Here is a 20,453-nt window from a genome sequence, read left to right on the forward strand (position 1 = left end):
CACCAGTGCTCATAATTTTAAAAAAAAGAGAAACATAAAAAATTGATCAAGCTAATGATAATTCTTATAATTATTGATGGCCATTCCAACTCTTTGATCAGGTCTGATGAGAGTTCACTATATATTTCTACAACATTTTTTACAGCAGAGGCAACTGGGAATTAGTAATGGACACATCACATTATCGACATACAAATAAAAATCATAACTTAATGAAACACTTGACACACTTGGTATTTTGTAGACTGCACAGGATGTGTATTGTAATTAAATCAAAGATAGAATTACTATTGCAATTTCTTTTACCGATTATTACTAAGTTGCAGCACTATTTGACATATCTGGCATGAAACAATTTTCGAAATAAACTTTAATTAACATGCAAAATTTGGAAACATGAAACACAATTTTGTGTCTATAGAAACTTTTCTCTATGCAATTTCCTTAAAATGAATTCTGCATATATGTTTAACAAGACAGAATGGATTACATCATCTGGGGAGCAGTTTTGAAGGATTTCTTAGGCCCAGTTAATTCACTCAGAGTTAAATGTCTCCCGATTTCTTTTGTTATTTTATAATTCTCTGCATTCAAATAGGAATGTCTTCTTTTTCCATTACTGATATCATTCAAATCTGTTTCTAAATATTAAGCAAATTCTGAGCGGCCAGTTTTGTATGTTTACCTGGTTAGAAAGAACTGTAACGGTATCTGTGGGCAAGTTGCACTTACAGTCTAACCAGTAGGGGGTGCCCTCACCTGTTAGTAATATGAAATATGATCTGTTAAATCAAGCTATTGACCTGTAAATTGCTCCGAGCGGCAAACCAGTGGTGGTCACTGCTCATTAGATTTAAATTCACCCACTAAGTTACCGCATTCTTTATGGCGGCAACTTCCTTGAACTGGGAGTTCAAAGAACATCAGCGTTCTTTTCCGGGCTGTGTGAGTGGTGAATGGATTGCTAAGGCCTCTCAGCCAATCAGCTTGAAGCAAGCAACACTGTGAGAACCAGGAAGACAAACAGCGCAGATGTAAAACCCAGATATGCTTGATTATAAAATGACGTGGAGAAAGCAAAATAAAGTCAGGATAAGATTAAAAGACAGATAAAAGAGACAGAAGGAAAAAGTAAAAAAATAATTTAATATTTTTAAAGTCCAAAAATTAAAATCAGGACTAATGAGACTCCACATTTTTAAAAGTTAATTTTTAGTGCCAGAGAGGTTGTTTGGCAGTCATTAAGACTTACCACGCTGTTAAAACCTTGTTTAGATTTAAAAAACTGAGTGTACCTGTTTTGTGGCAAGATTAATTCGTTTCTAGCAAGGCAGGAGAGCAACTTGGCACTGGTCCATTAATTCTATTGATTGCAGCCGACGATGTCCCTTTAAGGTGAAGCGGTCAGATCAGCGGAGAACCAGGAAGAGCAAGTTCCAGATTTCCATGTTTGACTGTGCATGTGCAGTGGCCGAAACTTGCCCTTCGATTTCGTCACTAATAACAGTGAATGCTGTTGGGCTCACCATTATTTTGAAAGCAATTTCCAGCCCATTATATATTTAAAGATAAAAGGGGTTCATTGAAGACTTTTTCTACTTCTTCACGCATTAGTCTTTATTTTTTGTACATTTTTTCATATTCAAATCTGAATAGCTTTCAGTTTTATTCCTCTAGATGTATCATATAGACTAGGTGAATTTTGATGCCTTTATGTCAGATCCACCCATTTAAACTGAGTGAGAGGAGAGAGTGTTTCTACCAAAATTATGTTTGAAAGGGAATGGTGGAGTTTGCAGCTTATGAGCTACTCATAAGGATGTGAGTAGCTTTAGTGTCCATTAGCAAAGTGAGTTTATTTTTTTAATATGAATCAAGGCATTATGAAAAGCAAAAAAGTTGAGCTTCCTTTAGTAAGATTACACAAAAATGCATGACCTGATTTTGTTTGCACCATCAATCAAACGTTGACATGATCTGTGGCCAGGTCAATGCAAATTCATGTTTGGAACCTGCACTATCATCTGAATTTTCATATTTCTCTTGTACTATAAAAATGCAAATAAAAAGGTCACCTATGGAACCATCATACTACAGTTTGTGTCGATGTGCTGTAGTTTTCATATTGAATCAATGCACAATACACAGTACAACTGATTTCAATTTGCCTGTTTGAGGCTGACTCAAATTTTGTCAAATGGTTTGACATCATCTCGAGGAAGGGAATCTCAAACTGCTTTGGCTTCAGACTAGCTGCAGTGTAACTGCAACTGAAGCAAAGGCATCTTTTTACACACTTGCATATTTAATGTTTAAAAAGATCCAATAGACGGCCTTTACAAGGTAAATTTGACAAATATAAACTGCCAGCGATGAGCATTTTTTTTGCCGGGGAAGCATATCGGGAATTTGGGTAGAGTTCTAGCCAGCCGAGCAGGATTTTGGATAGAAAATCTTTCTGAGCCTGCTGATCTCTGCAACCAAATTCCCAGTATGCACTTCTGGCAAATGGAGCTCCACATCAGCAGTGCACATTTGAAAAGTCTACACATACATTTTTAATGTTAGTTAAGATTGAATAGGACAGCCGGCACTTTACTTAGATTTAAAATATTCACTGGCGTTCCAATGTTTGCCAGTAGAGATCTGTGCATGTCTTTAAGCACACGTGTATAGATCCGCATTGCCTGAGTACAGAGTGGTATGGAACTGGCAGTATAACTCAGTGCTGTTGGCTCACAATCCTCTAAAGCAGATAAAGATGTTAAACCAATATGTAAGAATTTATTTCAAGACATATTTCAGAATTATCCATTTCCTTTTCTTTCAATGTGTCTTCAAATTTTTATTGAAATGACAACATAAGTCAACTTAACGTTTCATCATTGAAGGATATCAAATACACTAATATCTCTTTTGCTCTTATGCTAAAAATGTTGGAAGAAATATTAAATACTTCAATAAATCTAAATCATTAGCATACACAAGGGGCCTAATGCCTATTTAAGGTGGCCACCTGGGATGGTTAAATATCATCCAAGGCCAATAAGGCATTGGGAGTATTTCAGATGATCTTGGAGCGCAGGCATAGCTCCACGATATTGGTCATTTTTGATCCCGTTTTGTGTTGTAAATGAAGATATACCACCATGTTGAATTTGCTATCAAGAGCGCTAAATTGGGCCGTGTAGCGCCCGTTGTTTTGGCGCTATGCGTCCTCCAGAAGAGCCAAGATGGCGCCTTGGCTGCGCAAGCACGTTTCCAGCATGACGTGTGCCGGATGCCATCTTGGTATAGGAGTGAGTGCAGGCACAGATAATGAACGCCAGAAACATGGAAATAAGGAGAAAATGGATACAATCAGTGTGCAACGTTAATTTAAAGTGATAGACACCATTTTGGGACTTAATGCTCAACTCAACGCACAGTCTTAACCCCGACCATCTGAATGTGGTCTTAGAGTGCCTGGGGGAACCCCCACCAGCGCTACTTAACGGGACCATGCAGGATTTACAAGTTAGTGGCAGGATTATTGCTTCTGGCTGCCGAGACATTTGTAACTGTTTTTGGAGGCCTTCTATACTTGGACATTAGGACGTGGGGACATAGCCTAACATTTAGAGCCAGGACATGCAGGAGTAGAGTCAGGAAACCCTTCTACATGCAAAGGGTAGGAGAAGTTTGGAATGCTCTTCTGCAAATGGCAGTTGATGCTAGCTCAATTGTGATTTCTAAATCTGAGATTGATAGATTTCTGTAAACTAAGGCTATTAAAGGATAAGGGGCTGAGGCGGGTATATGGAGTTAGGTCACAGGTCCACCATGATCTCATTGAATGGCGGAACAGGCTCGAGGGACTAAATGCCATTGCCACTTGCTGCCTCCTGATGTGCGCCACGTTCTCCTGTAAGAAAGCGGGATGTGTGTCTGGGTGATGTACCTGTCATGGTTGAATAGCTGCCAGTGTGTGTGACTTGTGAGTTGTGGATGGGCAGCTTGCAACAGTGGTAATGTGTAAAGGTAAGAGGAAGCATCTGATTGGAAGAGTTGAGTACTGATGGGAAGAGTTTGTTGGTAGGTGGATGTTGGGGGTTTTAGTGCACGGAGCATTGGATGCGGCTAGTGGTGCAGTTGGTAGGAGACGCCACTTGACAGTTGACCTCACTCACCTTGACCACTCGTGTCAAAGCATTGAACTTCTTCCTGCACTGCATCCATGCTCATGATGCTGTGCGCCTGGCATTGACTTCATCCCCTGCTGCCTCCCACTGCCTTTTGGGTATATGTCTGGAGAGCCTCTTGCCCTCCTCCCCCCCAACATGGATATACGATGTCCCTCCTTCTGTTCACCTCTTGCACCAAGGTCTCTAGTGCATCAGCAGAGAACTTTGGTGCTCACACTCTTGCAGGCCCGGTACCAACTCAGATTGGCAGATTGGTGAGGTCTGGCATGCAGATTGGAGGATGTGGGATTTAGTTGTGCACAACCTTTATTCAATGTTTTAACATAACTCATCAGTTTGTAAACATAGGGACGGGAGTTGCATCTGTGTTTTGCATGTGCGATGTCTGATCTCCGTTCAGACTCTGTGCAGACAGTAGACTGTTATTTTCAGCAAATAACAGGTACCAGCTACCTTTAAGAGATTTTTAAGAGACAGCTTGCCTTTTAGAGATTGGGGATCCCCCTGCTGGTGGGAAGTGCGAATTGCATGGAATCCTCATTCAACGCTAATTTCCAACGCAGATTGCAGGTAATTCCACAGGCCTGACGAAAGTCTCACCCTGCCTGTACAGGGGCCATTGGGCATGGGGTACTCCTGTCCAATAACAGGCCCTATTCAATTTCTCCAAATTTTTAAAAACTTTACAAGGTGTATAGGTGACATTAAAATCCAATATGATGGCGATGCCATCTTTAAACTTAATTAGAGAAATATTTTTCAAAAGGAATCATTCCAATAAATTTAAACTTATGGATCCTCGATTGTCCATAACTAACAAACGTAAAGTCCAAGAGAGTTTTTGATCCATATGCTCAAAATATCAAGAAAGGAGAAATTAGAAACTTAAACTGCAAAGTAAGCTATCTTGAACTTGGTGAGAGTTATGCCATAATTGAAATAACCTATCTCAGTTTGAACAGACAACAGTATATCAGGTTTACCACAAGTCTACTGAGGTGACAAGCAACTTTACACTAACAAATGCATAGAGAGAAAGCTTTACAGCAAAGTCCCACTGTATCTGCGACATGGGCTGGTGATAAATGAAAATAAAGTAGATAAGAGAAGTCAGTTTAAGGCTGCAATCTAATCGAGGAAATCTAAAGACATTAAAACTGTGAAAATGAAGCTTGAGCGGTTTATAACCATCATCAGATTAGAGCACAATTTTGAACTCATCCTCTTTTATCTGTTTTTATACATTTACAATATATTCAGTTTCATTTGTTTGAGGGCTTTTTATTCCAGTTTTGAGTAGTATTTTTACTGGAGATGCCTGACATCGCACATTATGTCCTTGATGCATGAGGATGTTTGCAAAAGGGTATTAATGCCTTGTGATGTCTACAAAAGGGTATTAACAATTTTTAATCTACTGTGGATTACCAGGATTTACCATAGTTTGATATACTTGCACTAAAGGTTTATTTTTAATAGTCATTTGAATCTTGCAATTTCAATAGATGCAGTGGCTTTTTAGACTTTTCCTTTCTGTTTTGTTCTACTTAGTGACCAGCGAACCTATGGCTTCCATTATAATACCACTTCTGTATCCATAAATTGTGGTCTCAGATGCATATTGACTCCACAGTGATAGTATAACTCAGGGGTCAGGTCTTTACCTGACTCCCAATTGCATTGAAGTCAGAAGGTGAGAGACCACCTCCAGTAGGTAGTCTCTTGGGTTTCACTCTGGATGCAGGATAGACCTATCTTGGTACAAAGCAATGTTTGAAAAGTCATCTGTAGACAATCTGCACACCTAATATGGAATCTTTCTAATCTTATATGGTAGAGGCAATACTGCCACTCATGCTGTCCCAGCATTAAAATGTAGCCAACCAAGCATTTGTCACTGAGTTCATTGTGAAGTCCAGCACACTGTAACTGTCTGCCAGCCATGTACGTACAGATACCAGTCCGAGGCCAGTAGCTGTGTTATAACGGCAGCCATCTGCTGCAGAGTACCATACTATTGATGTTGGTACCATACCAACAATTTTGATGATGAGTGCCAAAATGGTATGTTAACATTACCAACACAAGCCAACATCAGTATGAGCAAGATTACCTCCAAAAGATAGGTCTTGTTTTATCTTGCTTCATAGTTACACCACATTTGGTGTGATCCTGTTTTTTAAAATTTATTAACATTTTAGTTATTTAGACTAAACTAGTGGCAAGAGCTTCTTCTTGGTAATATAAACTCTTGGACCTGAGTAAAACCATACACTCCTCCCTTATATGAAATAAATAAATTATACTGTGAAGTTGAATTCAACAAATCTGGTAGTTTGTGGGATGGCAATGATCATCAAAGCTGGCTGATTGTTATAAAAGCCCCACTGGTTCACCATTATCCTTCAGGGAAGAGAACCTGCTGTCCCTACTGGCTTACATTTGATCCCTGATCCACACTAGTGGTTGACTCTTAATATTCTCTGAAGTGGTCTAGCAAGCCATTCCATTATAAAAACAATTACTACCAGAAGTCTCACCACCACCTTCTCAGGGCAACTAGGGATGGGCACAGGACCCTGATATGCATATTAAAAGGGTCCTACCACCTGTAAGGGGCAGGCACTTCGACCACCTAGTGGCAGGCCCCTGTAAAGGTGGCAGTGGGCAGATTGTCGACGTTATCAGGGTGGTAAGTCTACCAACCCATTTTGAGGCCAATTAAAACCAATTTTGGCAAGTTAAAATTGACACCACTATTTCTCTCTGAGGTCCAGGTGTGTGAGATATCAATGGTATTACATCAGGTAGTGGTCAGACCTGGAAGTCCATTTCCTGAGGCCATGAATTTCCCAGGCCACGGTTTCCTGCTTATTGTGCTCCTCTTCCTCTAAAATACCCAACATTGAGATTCTTGTTGCTCTATCCATGCTGCACAGTTCACTGAAAGATTCTTTTAGAAAGTATCTCCTACTTTGCTCACCACTGGAACTCGGCTGGCATCCTCCAGTGATGTTACATCAGTTTGAAATGGGAGATGTTAACTTGATGTAAGAATGAAGTCAACATTGAATATGTTTGTATGATGCATGTTAATTGTTGCTTAACAGGTAATTAAAAAGCAAAAGATAAGTGTTACCTGTGCAGTAAAGTGTATCAGAAATATTGATTTTCAGGCGCATGGGCAAAAGTTAATGACTAGTCAATTAACACCAACACACAAAATTGCAATGCTTTATTGTACAATTAACATGGGTGCTAGCTCCAATGCATAGAGCATGTTAAACCCATGAATGAATTACAGCAGTAAGAAAATTATAAACATTTCAAGGAATAGAGTAAATTTTGTGAAGCCCTCGCTGTAGCGTGGCCCTGGCAACATTTACCTTTGAAAAATCAAGGAAGGAATTATTGGGCTGGATTTTGCTCTAAAAATAACGGTGAGCCGTTATTTCAATGCAAATGGTGAAGCAAATTCCGGCGACCGCACATGTGCGGTTAAATGTGAAAATCCGGAAGTTCCTCTACCAGATGCCTTGCTCTGACAGAAGCTTTGCGGGAAGGAGATCTCACCAGCTGACTCACCATTGAAATGACTGCACCAGTGCAAAGTTCCTCTACTGCCCTGATGGAAACAAAGTAATCTCGTCAGATAAAGGTATGCCAAGTTATTTTAGCCCAACCAAAATTTTAACAGCATGGTAAGTCTTAATGACTGCCAAACAACTGCTCTGGCACTGATAATTTACTTTTACAAATGTGGAGTGTCATTCCTTCACATTTTAGTTGTTGGACATTTTTTTAAAAAATTAACATTTTTATTTTTTTACTTTTGTTTTCTGTCTCTTTTATCTCTGCCTTTATTTTGCTTTTTGTAATTGATTTTATATTGAATTTACTATTCTAACTTACACTTCCTGGTTCTGTGTCTGTGCTGCCGATTAACATGCTTCAATCTGATCGGTTAAGGAGTTTTACACCAGCTTGCTCCGTTCACACAGGTCCCAGATGCCTGGGAGAGGGCATTGTGCTGGATTGAGGACCTGATAAGAGGAACTTGCAATGCGAAAGCCCACGACAGGTCTATGGGCAAGTCCAAGTCTAAAGAACGGACTAAAGGCGCTGTTTGTTCACTGCTCAGAGCAAAAATGGAAAGAAAATAATGTGCATGGAAAATGAAAGAGATCTGGGGGTCCTGATTAACAATAAATTGAAGCTACTGCAACAATGCTCAGTTGCAGTGAGTAAGTAAATCAGATGTTGGGATGTATTAAAGGCTCACTATTGAGCCCAAATAGTGAGGTGATTCTGTCACTTTATAAATCATTAGTGTGACCGCACTTAGAATATTGTGTATGCTTCTGGTTGCCACAGTGCAGAAAGAATATTGCAGCTATTGAAAGGATACAGAAGGGAGCAACCAGAATGATTGAGGGGATGGAGGGATTGAATTATGAGGAGCGATTATGTAAATTTGGCATGTTCTCACTGGAAAAGAGAGGTTGAGAGTTGATATGATTGCTGTTTTTAGGATTCTAAAGGGACTAGATAATGTAAACCATGACAAGCTGTTTCACCTTGTCCAGAACAGAGGACACAGCCTGGGCTTAAAGGGGGGTAAATTCAAGACTAATCTGCTGAAACAATATCCCAGTGAGTGAGTGGTAAATCTATGGAATAGACTCCCTAGTGAGATGGTGAAAGCAGTTAGTATTGATTCATTAAAATGCAAATTAGATAGATTTCTTTCAGAAAAAACATTTTGGGATACAGTATTTGAGTAATCTGAGAGATGACGTGTGGGAAGTGTAGCATGCTTGGGAGGAAAAAGGTGACTTTGGGCCTATGGTTCCTAAAGCTCTTCACTACTGGGGGCTTTCCTCATGTCATTTCTTGGTCTGTTGTGGACTAATTGATAGAGATTGATTGCTTTGATTACTCAACAACTTCATTACCTTTATATCATGCGACTACCCAGGATGGTAGAAGGTGAACTAGATGGATCATGTCTTTTTTGCCTAACAATTCCTATGTTCTTATGCTCCTATATACATAAGACAGTCTGAACTGAAGGCACATTTTACCACTTGCTGCACAAGTATCTCCACTTTCTTTGTTGTTATTCATGTATTCGATCAGCTTTGCAATATACTTTGCCTTAGTCTCAGACTCAAACCTGTAATCTTTATTTTCTTGAACATTAAAATACGGAACATTATAATTTAAAATGACCAAAAAGAAACCGTAAGCATTTTTACCCCAGTATTATCCCAGAGAAAATTTCAGGATGAACTAATCAAGTAGCAGCAGAGTTAACAACTGCACATGATGTAATGCTAATCCACCATGACAGTTCTGGCAGCTCCAGGCTCAGAACTTGGTGCTGCATTTATGATCGTAGTAATGTGGATGTGGCATTAAAATCTAAGTGTAAGGGTGGTGCAATTTGGGCCGCTTCAATGCAGTTCCTACTAGGCTTGAATTCACAGTGCAAAACTGCCCAGAATTTGGGACTACATGACACCCTGGAGGAAGATTTCCTTTGGCATTATGCGTTTGCAACATTGTACACAGTAGGATGACTTCCTATATCATAACTTCCAGCAAAATCGCAAAAGCATTCTAAAAGAATGTGTTTATGAATTTGCTAATAATAGCAATCAGAGGAAACCTTACCCTAATTATATTGGCAGTCTCGCTCACTGAGCCACAAGGAGTGCTTGATGATGAAATGAGGTGAGAAGGGGGGAAAATGTTCCATTTCCCAGGACTTATATCCCTTACCTGAACAAGCACAAAAATCTAACTCTTCCTCCTCTACCTCCTCCTCCTCAAGAAGTAACAAATTAAAAAGTAAACCAGGGACTCAGCTCTGTACTATTCCCTTTTTTCTGCACAAGTTTGAACAATCCTATAAGTCGCTGTAAATAAACCGAACATCTAAGTGCTGGGAATTTCTTCGGGTCCCTGTAGTTGGTAATAATTCCATTATGAATGAGCACAAATTCCAGACACAGGAGAATAGCACAACTAGAAAACAGCTTAACGCGTTTATCTAATGAAGCACACAGCGGCACAAATCTGAAAATAACAAATTAAAAGCAATCTCAAACTTTCACCTTCAAATGAAGAACTAAGCCTGCTCCCTCTCAAAAATGATGAATACGAGTGCTAGGGGAAAACAGTTGTTCATTTTAATGGGCCAGAAATTACGCAGAGCGGTGAGGCAACGCTCATCGCAGCTCCTGCAAATTTAATTAACGAAAATACTTACTGCGGGCTCTGTGGCGTCCAATTGCTTGAATTTGGACTTTAAACAAAATGTGCGCTATCAACGCAGCCTCTGAGCAGCGTGAGTTGCCGTGCAGCTGGAAACATCTGTGAGGAGAAGACACGCCCACAAAATCTGTCAGGAAGAGAAGTCACGTCCACAGAATCAGCCTGCATTGTTCAAACAGGAAAGCAGACTTCACTCAAATAAAGTTAGTATTCTGGATATCATTGTAAATAAAAATTTAATTTTTTTTTATAAATAGCCAAAGAAATAATTAAATTAAAGAGACAGAAGGGAAAAGTAAAAAAAAATTTAATCTTTCAAGTTTAAATTTTTTTTTAATGACTAAAACTATTAAAATGAGGAATAATATGAGACTCCACATTTTTAAAAGTTAATTTTTAGTTGTTTGGTAGTCATTAAGACTAACCATGTTTTTAAAACTTAGTTTAAACCTGGTATTTTTAAGCGTATCTGTTTGGTGGCATAATTAGTTACTTTCCAGCTGGGCAGATAAGCAAGTTTGCGATTTTTCAATGATTTCTCTGATTGTAGTGTGCGATGGCCCTTTAATTCGAAGCCGTCATATCACCGGCGAGCCACTAGGAGCAAGTTCCGGATTTCCACGTTTTACTGCGCATGTGCAAACGCGGGAACTTGCTTCTTCAATACACCAGTAAAAACTGAGCGCACTTTTGAGCCCCTCCGTTATTTTGTGAGCGATTTCTGGCCCATTATGACCAGAATAGCTGACTAAAAAAATCAAAGGTTGGCATATTAAACAGCTTAAAGGAGCAGGTAAATTCTGAACAATTTGCTTATGCTTACTTGAATGCACATTAGCACATTTTCTCCAGGACAAGCCATCTCAATCACCATTTATTCTGGTATCTGGAGCTGTGCTGGGATAATTTGCTCCTTGTAGCCGAAAAATTAACTTTCATGACAATATACATCAGGGCAGCTTTGACTTTTTTGAAAGAAGAGAAAAAGAAATTGGGGGTGAAATTGTCATTGGCAGCAGAGCAAAACGGGTGATAGCGAATTGACAGCCTGTTTTATACCTCGCCTGATTTTCTTTCCCATTGAACATAAGAACATAAGAAATAGGAGCAGGAATAGGCCATCCGACCCCTCGAGCCTGCTCCACCATTCAATCAGATCATGGCTGATCTTCTACCTCAACACCATTTTCCTGCACCATCCCCATATCCCTTGATGCCTTTAATATCTAGAAATCTATCGATCCCTGTTTTGAATGTACTCAATGACTGAGCCTCCACAGCCCTCAGGGGTAGAGAATTCCAAAGATTCACCATCCTCTGATTGAAGAAATTTCTCCTAAATGGCCTACCCTTTATCCTGAGACTGTGACCTCTGGTTCTAGACTCCCCAGCCAGGGGAAACATCCTCCCTGCATCTACCCTGTTGAGCCCTGTAAGAATTTTGTAAGTTTCAATGAGATCACATCTCATTCTTCTAAACTCTAGCGAATACAGGCCTAGTCTACTCAATCTCTCCTCATACAACAATCCCGCCATCTCAGGAATCAGTCTGGTGAACCTTCATTGCACTCCCTCTTAGGTAAGGAGACCAAAATTATACACAAAACTCCAGGTGCGGTCTCACCAAGGCCCTATATAATTGCAGTAAGACATCTTTACTCCTGTACTCAAATCCTCTCGTAATGAAGGCCAACATACCATTTTCCTTCCTAATTGCTTGCTGCACTTGCATGTCAGCTTTCAGTGACTCATGTACAAGGACACCCAGGTCCCTTTGAACATCAACATTTCCCAATCTCTCACCATTTAAAAAATACTCTGCATTTCTGTTTTTCCTACCAAAGTAGATAACTTCACATTTTTCCACATTATATTCCATCTGCCATGTTCTTGCCCACTCACGTAGCTTATTGATATCCCCTTGAAGCCTCTTTTCATCCTCCTCACAACTCACATTCCCACCTAGTTTAGAAATATTACATTTGGTTCCCTCATCCAAATCATTGATATAGACTGTGAATAACTGGGGCCCAAGCACCGATCCCTGCAGTACCCCACTAGTCACAGTCTGCCAACTTGAAAAAGGCCCGTTTATTCCTTCTCTGTTTTCTGTCTGTTAACCAATTCTCAATCCATGCCAGTATATTACCCCCAATTCCATGTGCTCTAACTTTCTTCACCAACCTCCTGTGTGGGTCCTTATCGAAAGCCTTCTGAAAATCCAAATACTCCACATCCACTGGTTCCCCCTTATCTATTCTACTAGTTACATCCTCAAAGAACTCCAATAGGTTTGTCAAACATAATTTCCCTTTCATAAATCCACATTGACTCTGCCAAATCCTATTATTATTTTTGAAGTGTCCTGTTATCACATCCTTTATAATAGATTCTTTCATTTTCCCTACTACTGATGCCAGGCTATTAGGTCTGTAGTTCCCTATTTTCTCTCTCCCTCCTTTCTTAGTGGGGAGAGAGAAAACATTGACTTCAACCATAGGCCCAAAGTCACCTTTTTCCTCCCAAGCACACCACACTTACCACATGTCATGTCTCAAATTACTCAAATACTGTACCCCAAAATGTTATTTTCTGAAAGAAATCTATCCAAATTGCATTTGAATGAGTGACGCTCTTCTGAGTGTCGAAACAGGGTTGCGTCCTGAAAATGATCGCCTTCTGACAATAACAGGAGTGTGGATGGCAAGACTGGTGCAAAAAGACCGCCAAAAAAGATTTTAAAAATAAAAACAAACCTCTGGAAACAATTCACTACTTGCTGGAGTGAGATTCACTGGTCCCGTTATGGGTCTCCAAGGTTGAGTGTCTGGTGAGGAGCATAAATCCTGTCATTAACAGGGTCCTCTACGACATTAATTACCAGCCCTAAATGGGTGCGGTGGGAATAATTCATAATAATATCATAAATCCAGCAATTTCACGATTGTCATTAAGTTCATTGGGATGCCTCACGGCGAGCAGGGACTTTAATCAGTTTTGGCGAGGCTAACGGTGGAGTGGCGCAAATCGTCCAGTAATTTGTGGACAATTGGAACTCATGGCTTATCTCCTTTATTCCTCAAATTTCTGGATTCATTGCGAATTAATGATGCCATGCGACGTTAATGCACCATTCTAATGGCGCGATTTCCCTGCAACTTCTACCCTTACCAAATATAGTTCCTTACACTGTTCTTTTTTCCCAAAGTATACTACTTCAATGTTACTTCAAAACACCATCTGTTCTGATTCCTCTGTGAACAACATGTAGTGAAATTGTAAACACATTCTTTATAAATGCATTTCTGATGTTGCCACACTGTGATGTCTGTGTTTAGATGCCAGTGTCCAGGTGGCACCGACAAAAAAGCCATCAGCAAAAGTAACATCATTCCCTTTTCTCTTCTAAGGTTTACGTTCAAGTTCAGCCTCAACTAATTGGATGATAGGGCACTAAATTGGGCCGTGTAGCACCCGTTGTTTCGGCGCTACACGGCCTCTCTGAATTCCAAGATGGCGTCTTGGATACGCACGCACGTTTCCAGCGTGACGTGCGCTGGACGCCATCTTGGTATAGGAGTTAGCGCAGGCGCAGATAACGAACGCTGGAATCATGTAAAGTAGGGAGAAAATGGCTTCAATCAGTGTACAACGCTGATTTAAAGTGATAGACACCATTTTGGGACTTAACGCTCAACTTAACACACAATCTTAACCCTGAACATCTGAACGTGTCTCAGAGTGCCTGGAGGACCTCCCCCACCAGCGCTATTTAAAAGGGACCATGCAGGATTTACAGGTTAGTGGCTGGATTATTGCTTCTGGCTGCCGAGACATTTGTAACTGTTTTTGGAGGTCTCCTAGACTTGAATACTAGGATGCGGGGACATAGCCTAACATTTAGAGCCAGGACATGCAGGAGTGAAGTTAGGAAATGCTTCTACTGGCAAAGGGCGGGAGACGTTTGGAACGCTCTTCTGCAGACGGCAGTTGATGCTCGCTCACTTGTGAACTTTAAATCTGAGATTGATAGATTCTCTGTGAACCAAGGGTATTAAGGGATATGGGGCTAAGGCGGGTATATGGAGTTAGGTAACAGGTCCACCATGATCTCATTGAATGATGGAACAGGCTCGAGGGGCTAAATGCCACTGCCACTTGCTGCCTCCTGATATGTGTCACCCTCTCCTGCAAAAAAGCGGGGCATGTGTCTGTGTGATGTGCCTGAGATGGTTGAATAGCTGCCAATGTGTGTGGCCTGTGAGTTGTGGTGGGCAGCTTGAAACAATGGTAATGTGTAAGGGTGAGAGGAACCATCTGTTTGGAAGAGTTGAGTACTGATGGAAAGAGTGAGTTTGTTGGTATGTGGGTGATGGGGGCTGTAGTGTGTGGTGCAGTTGGTAGGAGATGCCACTTGAAAGTTGACCTCACTCACCTTGACCACTCATGTCAAAGCATTGAACTTCTTCCTGCATTACATCCATGTTCATGATGCTGTGTGCCTGGCATTGACTTCATCCCCTGCTGCCTCCCACTGCCTTTTGGATATGTGCCTGGAGGGCCTCTTGTTCCCACCCCCCCCCCCCCCACCACCTCCGCCGCTACAGGATGTCCCTCCTTCTGTCCACCTTTTGTACCAAGGTCTCTAGTGCATCAGCAGAGAACCTTTGTGCATGCACTGTCGCAGGCCTGGTACCAACTCAGATCGGCAGATTGGTGAGGTCTGGCGTGCAGATTGGAGGATGTGGGATTTAGTGGTGCGCAACCTTTATTGAATGTTTGAACATAACTCATCAGTGTGTAAACATAGGGATGGGACCTGCATCTGTGTTTTACGTGTGCGATGTTTGATCTCCGTGCAGACAGTAGACTTATTTTCAGCAAATAACAGGTACCAGCTACTTTTAAGAGATTTCTAAGAAACATCCTCCCTTTAAGAGATTGAGCTCCCCCTGGTGGTGGAAAGTGTGAATTGCATTGATTCCACATGCAAGGCCCGGAACGGAATGCTGATTGCAGGTGAATCCTCGGGACGGCCGAAACTTGTGTCCTGCCTGCGCAGGGGTCATTGGGCATCATGCTACCTACGCCCAAAAACAGCACCTAACCAATATTTTTTCTCCCATAGTCTCTACTCTGTATCAGCTGTCAAGATCCTAAGGGGTGAAATTAGTTCAGATATTCCCAGCCAAGTTCCTAAAGGACAGAAGTTCATGGCACACAAATGGTACTAATTAGTACTAAATTGATCATTACACTCAGAAAGGCCGCAAGGACATTTGAAGGGAAGTTTTAACCCCCACCTCCCCATCCAACGGGAAAGGTGCGGGTGGAGGTGGTTAAGATGGCGGTGAGGGGGCGCGGGGTATGGTGCTGAATTCCAGATATGTTTTCACCCTCTACCATCTTAACTTGCTTGAAATTGAGTGGAGGCTTAATTTAAATGGCAAAGTCACGTTCCAATGACATAATTGAGATGCATACTGCAGGTCGACTGAGGGTCGCACAGCCTTGGATCCGCCAGCGACAGGTATATTTTTAACATTTTTTTTTAACAGGTGCCTTGTAGGCCAGGAGTAGCAGCTCCTCAATGATACCTTGGACCTCCTCTGCCCCGGGCTCCCCCTCTCCCAATCGTGAACTTTGCCGATATGCCCCCTTCATCACTTGCCTTGCTGGGGACTGTTTCTGTGGACCCGAGCAATGGCCTGACCCACCTGAGAATTTCCACTTCTGCTTGCTGGTGTTGACGTCATTCCTGCCAGCTTCTGACTGGAGCCGGTATCGGGGCACGCATATGAGGCCCGGAGATAAAAATCTCTTTGTGGGGCCAGACGGATCTTTGCCAACGCTGACAGTTCTAAGTTATTAGTTTGATTGTCCAATTTCCTTATCAAACAATGTACATTACAAATCTTCTAAGTTTCATTTGGTTAATATCACACATTGTGATACAAACAAAAAAAATCATAATACACTGTATAGAAAACTACAGTATACCATTTTATCAAGAAATCATGGACTCAAAAGATTATCCAGCTCTCCTTTTACTAATATCCATCTTGTGGATATTTTTCCTCAGTTGTCCCAATTTCATTGTCAACTGAAAGGAACCTAACCCTGAATTTTGGAAATCCAAATTACTATGTTCCACTTTATTTTAATTTCAATCCCTCTGATTGGTACCCGTGTTTCATTAATTATTTGGTTTCTCTATGGAGCATGTATCAGTGCCTTGTTTAAAAGGTTTTCTCACTCTTCTGAGCCACAATAACCATTTCATGTCATGCTGTTGTCAAGTAACTGAGCATGTCTGAGACCCGTTCTTCAGTGCATTTTCATCATGCATTTCTGCATACTGGTCGCCTGACACACAACATATCACAGGTAATGTTCTTAAATATTAACTTCCTGCTGGCCAGTCTCTTTTTCCTTATGGTATCTCTGTATGTGTTTTCCATGGCACACGTTATATGTCCAGTAAGATTCAATCCTGTAAGAACAACTGCTCTGTTTGAAGAGTTGTTCCATTAGCTCACCAGGCCATAGGCCTTTGTAATCATGTTCTTCATCCTGGTTTCCATTTCCAATTGATGGCAACATACATTTGTATCTTTCATGTCCACTGTAGCCATTCTTGGGCTATCGGGTTATCTTATCAAAAGATCAGGGGGTATCTGAAGGTCTCTGCTTATCTCCCCCTGCATGGTCCCGATATCTCAGGCAGTGGCCAGGCTATCAAATGCAGTTTTCTCTGTTCAATATAGGCAAGGACACAGTGGGGTTGATTTTAAACCCCAAGAACGGGTGGGTTGGGGGCGGTTGGGTGTTGAAAACAGTTGTTTCTTTGGGTCGCTACCGCAAAATTTTTGGACTTGGCACTCCCAGCGGGAAGCCTGTACTTTTCCCCACCGACGTTAAACCCAGAAATAAAGCCACGTTGCGGTCGCGACCCAAAAAACAACTGTTTTCAACTCCCACCTGCCCCCAACCCACCCATTCTTGGGGTTTAAAATCAACCCCTATATCTCCAATTTGCTATTCTCAACTACACTTTCCTGACTTTCACTAGATTGTAAATTTATACCAGATTGATATTGTTTGGCAAACCATGCCTAGGTCAATGACTTTAGAGAAATTCCCATTTGGTGTAATTTCTCTGTTTCTATACTTTAATTCTCAATCACTTCCTCTCATCCAATTTTACACATCCCATTATATTACCATTTCATCTCATTCATGAGCCCTGGAGGAACTTTATTGTCCAATAAATATTTACAGGCTGGTTCAGTATGAATACATTTTTGGTTTATTTTATTAAATTCTTCTTGGACCACTTTTCATTTCCCAAAATATCCCGTTACGTTATGCCTGAGTCCATTCCATCATTTCAAAATTATCCCAATTCCAGAGAGCAGTATTGTTGGACTGACAGGACTTGACAATGGACAATTTTATTTCCACCCCAAAATACTTTCTTCCTTGATATGCAGCATTGGGCAGGAACCATTTAGACTGGACTTCATTTATTTTAAAATATAATTTGATCATCCCCTTAAACTACAGGTACATTTTCCTCCTCGAGTGCTTGAACAGCAACTCATATCAATTTATCTTATCAATTCCAATTTCAGAAACAAATTATGTCCAGGCTTTGTGGTTTTACAATACAGACAAAAGTGCTCACAATTATTTTTGGATGTAACTCCCATATCTCCCCACCTCGAGCACTCTGTCTCAGAAGACAATAAATAACCCTGAATTGGCCAAAGCCGAGCCTTTGAGATGCAAAGTCTCAGTCCAAATCGCCAGCCATTGTGATATTGGATATCTGCCGATGTCTGCAGATAAGATCTTAAATTCTTCACACCACTGGATCGATCCCTGCGCCAATACTTTTGGGGTCTCGAAAATCATGGCTCCCTGTTTAAAAAGAAAAATAGGAAATCCATTGTGGCTCTTCTTGAGAGCCCAAGAGGTTAAAACTAACAAGCAATTCACTAAATTTCTTCTGTCACCCTTTATCCCAGGACCAGAGAGGACACCACACATGTTTCAGTGAATGAATCTAATTACCTCACTCCAGGAGGAATAGTCAGCAAAGGGAGCACAAAACTAATGTCCAATATTTCTTTCTATCATGTGGGGAAATATCCACTTAAATTAAGAAACTTAAAAATCTCATACGCTTATCTAAAGCATGACGCCAACAGAACTAAATGATCTATTTTAAAGAATAATCCCTTCAAACTGAAACAAACCTAGAAAAATGTCCAGAGGAACATGGGAGAGACTGACTAGCTTTCTGTCTATATCCCAAAGTTTCTCTTTCTCTCTTGGAACTCACTAAGGGACAATAAAACTGTTTATGAGTCAGCAAATTAACCTGCTGGATGTTCAGGGATTGGGAGAGGAGTCAATCACAAAAGCGTTTTTTTTAGCTGTAATGTCATTAAAACAAAAATGCTTTAAAGAAGTTCAAACTGACCTTTTCCCAAAAAGTCTTTGTGCTTTTATAACAGTGATAACTTGCACAAAGATCCTAACACAATTAAACTCTGGATAATAAATTTGAACTTCTCTAACTTCCAATTTTCAAAACATGAGCCATGAAGGCACAAAAAGATTTGTCAATTTTTTCCATCCTTAGTAATTGAAAATCCACTTAGAACAGTGAAAATAATAGTATTTCCTTCTATCATCTTTAAACATTCTCTGAAACAATTCTGCAGTACAGTCTAACTACTCCAGATCATTGTCGCAGAGATAGCAGAGATCTTTTAACCATTATTTTTCTTCTTCATGGTCTTTGGTTTGACCAACATAAATCACAAGATCAAAGGGTCAGTTTGCTAACAGCTATCACATTTCAGTAAAACATGATTAAACAAATAGAGTTACTTCAAGATGTCCCAATATTTTAACACATCAATTCACATTCACCAATACTCAACACAACTTAAACTTCAAATCACTCGACATTTACTTCAAATCGTTAAGCATTTAAGAAATTCAAAATGTCAATTTTTATATGATGATCTCATGTCCGGAATTAGAGACCGTCACACAAATAACCAGAATTTTATGTGGCCACAATAAAAGTCTGTTTTTCACAATTTACTGGGTTAGTTAACCTCAATAACTCCAATTTTGATTCAGCAATATCAGAATTAAACACAAGACAAACAGATAAAATTATCAACATAACACATAAAACCCAACACATTACTTTGTCATTCATTTTGTTCAGGCGTGCCTTTCCAACAAACTGCAAAAATACTGGAAATAACTGCTTACACACCTCACAAAAATCTTTCCACCTACTCAGTGTCCCTCCTGGGATTGCCTCCCCCTCCTTTAAGGTTTAACTTCCTGCTAGAGTGCAGCCAGCTATCCTTACATGCACCTCTCTCCCAAGTACTGTTCTTTGAATGAGGTGTTAAAGGTGGAGCCTCCTGTCAGTTTAGTCATTCACCTTCTTGGTGTTTGTGGGATCTTGCTATGTACAAGATGGTTGTTACATCTGCCTACTTAAATACAATCACTGTAGTTCAATGTATGCGAAGCACTTTGATGCAATAAGGTACTATATAAATATCTTTCTTTTTTTATGTATACCTCTATAAGGTCTCCTTTCATTTGCCTCTTCTCAGCACTGAGCAATCCAAGTTTTTCTAACCTTTCCTCAAAACTGGACACATTTATTACTGTAATAAAAAAATCTCAAAACCTGAAATTATACCATGAGATACCAGCACTGCCAGTGGCTTTAGATGCTGTTTTAGTGGAGGTATAAACCAATTTATTTTAAATGGGCTAATGCCTCCACTAAAATAGTGAGGTGAGGAATTTCAAACTAATGCATTAAGCTTACCAGCATAATTTCAGGGCCAATGACATTTAATCACAATTTATACTGTTAGAATATAAGTAGATAATTTTAAAAAATCTATGCACATGTTTTAAAATAAATATATATGTAATTTCCTA

This window comes from Heptranchias perlo, chromosome 1, assembly GCF_035084215.1.
Source record: "Heptranchias perlo isolate sHepPer1 chromosome 1, sHepPer1.hap1, whole genome shotgun sequence".
In the NCBI taxonomy this organism is placed as follows: Eukaryota; Metazoa; Chordata; class Chondrichthyes; order Hexanchiformes; family Hexanchidae; genus Heptranchias; species Heptranchias perlo.